Here is a 2,428-nt window from a genome sequence, read left to right on the forward strand (position 1 = left end):
CTCCTGTGTCCGCAATAGTACCGAGAAGATGTCTTTTTTGAACTCATACAATACAACGATACCTCCACTGCACAAGCGCTCGCCCAGCGAATCAAACTCACTCATCTAGGAGCTCAACAATACGCATGCGCTCAGCTGGCAGTAGCCGGAGCATAAACGCTCACCTAATTCTCCAAGCTTCGTAGGTGAGCGCTTGTGCTCCGGCTACTCCCAGCTGAGCGTACGCGTATTGTTGGGCTCGTAGATGAGATTGATGATGATGATTTGATTCGGTGGACAATTTCTGAGCGCTTGTGCCAGTGGAGTAGCCAGGATTTTCGTTCGTGGAGGGGGGTTCCAAAACCAGGGGGGGGAACTTTTTTAAAACAGGGTACTAAGCAATGGGTTTTAAACTAATTTTAACACTTTTCATAATCGAAAAAACTTGATTTGTAAAATAAACATTTTTTAAATTTATGATTTTTCAATATTTTGTTTCCTTTTATGAAGGAAAATGATTGTTTTTTTATATTCGGGGGGTCTGAACCCCCCGGACTACCCCCCTCCCCTGGCTAACCTACCGGCTTGTGCAGAGGAGGTATCGACAAGTCTGCTTACAAGGTAAGTCCCTCAAGTTTCACCACCAGATTTCGTTCAAGTTTGGCTTAGAGATAGGAAATGGATACCTATGAGGTGCAGTTTTTTCAGCCGTCAACGCTAAATACTTTTCAAGATATTAGCGACGGATATTAACAGGAAGCGGCTAAATCCTCAGCACAAAATTAGCCTCTTATACTCCGTTGCTAGGATGAAGAGTACTGGCGGTGTATTGTTGTGCTCTGGGTTGCATAAATTTAGCCATTTCCTGTTACTTTCCGTCGCTAAATTCTCGAAAAGCATTGAGATTTGGTGGCTGAAACAAAAACTACACCTTGTGGCTATCCATTTCCTATCAAATAGTAAAATTTGAACGAGAGTTGAAGGTGAAACTTGGGGGAGAGTTGTTAAAGAGGTAAACGTGACTAAAGGCTATAGGTGGTTGTCCTCAAAATTTGTTCTGGTCATGGTAGGCTAATGGTTACAGATAAATGTTAATCTATCTACACATTACGAAAAAACTAGACATAAAATGTTTAGACCAGACATTTTGCCGCGTGAACGGGTTTGGAATTCCAAAAAAATTGCCAAACTTGCGAAAAATTTACCTGGACCGGGAATCGAACCCAATTTCATCCCAAGGCATTTGCTGAAACTTTCAGCACCGTTGACGTTGCAGGTTAGAAATTTATCAGTACATATTAAGATTGCTGAACAGAGATAATGATTCGCATTTTATTGCAAACAAAATTTATCTAGATTTTCTTTACGAAAGCGTGCTTTCTTGACGAAAGAATTCCTCCAAATGCTGCCCAAATGCCTGCATCGTTTAGAACACACCTTCCGTGGTATATTTTCTATCATTTTCGCGGTGAGATAGAGCTTTTTTGCGAGAATTGAAGTTACTCTATCCTTGGCAGTACAGAAAATCTTGTAAATAGGCCTTTAAGTCGCTGTATGAATACCCCACATCCTTTACAATGCCATTCCTCATAGCTAACGTTCCAAAATACGTAAACAAAAGGCTGATAATATTTAGGATTTTACAACAGTTTTGACTTAAAAAAACTGGTGGAACGCTCGATGTACCTTTACCATGCTGATAAATATGAAACTCATCATCGAATCATCGGAATATAACCAAATTAAACGCGCTATTCCTTACATGACATTGATATTGTTTTAATAATTTAGTCTATTTTATGAATTTCTGGGCGAAAAGTCTAATTTCAAGACTTTTTTCAAACAAAAAAGACAATGATGAAGGATTTAGTGCACCCGGCGAATGCTGTTGATGAAGCCTTCACGGGAAATTTCCCGTGCAGACTTCATCAACGGTGGGTAAACTTTTCTCGGGATTCCCACCGGGTTAATGTTTTTATAACGGCCAACGTTTCAAGTACCGTCTCGGCACTCATCATCAGGGCTGAATATAAACATATTTCCCGTGAAGACTTCATCTAAAAAGACAATAATAAATGCGATGGTGGTTGGCGTAACATGGTGAAACTACTTCATGATGCACAAAGGTTAAGAAAACACTTAGCTGTTTCACAAAATATTTTGTGAAACAGCTAAGTGTTTTCTTAACCTTTGTGCATCAAGACAATAATACTTTTAAAAAATTGATTACTGTGACGGCAATGACCTTGTATTCGTCTCTGCTAATTGCATATGTGACGTAACATCAAATCCCGATAAACAAAAGAGTCGGCACCGAAACCGACCAATATCAATCGGAGATAACAGGCGTATTGGCTGTTGATCCCAGAAAAAGATAGTTATTATGCGAAATTTTCATGAAGATAAAAATCAACGTGGGACAGCGTCGCGAGATAAGAAAAGCAATTCC

This window comes from Ischnura elegans, chromosome 12 (genome assembly GCF_921293095.1).
Source record: "Ischnura elegans chromosome 12, ioIscEleg1.1, whole genome shotgun sequence".
NCBI classification, from domain to species: domain Eukaryota; kingdom Metazoa; phylum Arthropoda; class Insecta; order Odonata; family Coenagrionidae; genus Ischnura; species Ischnura elegans.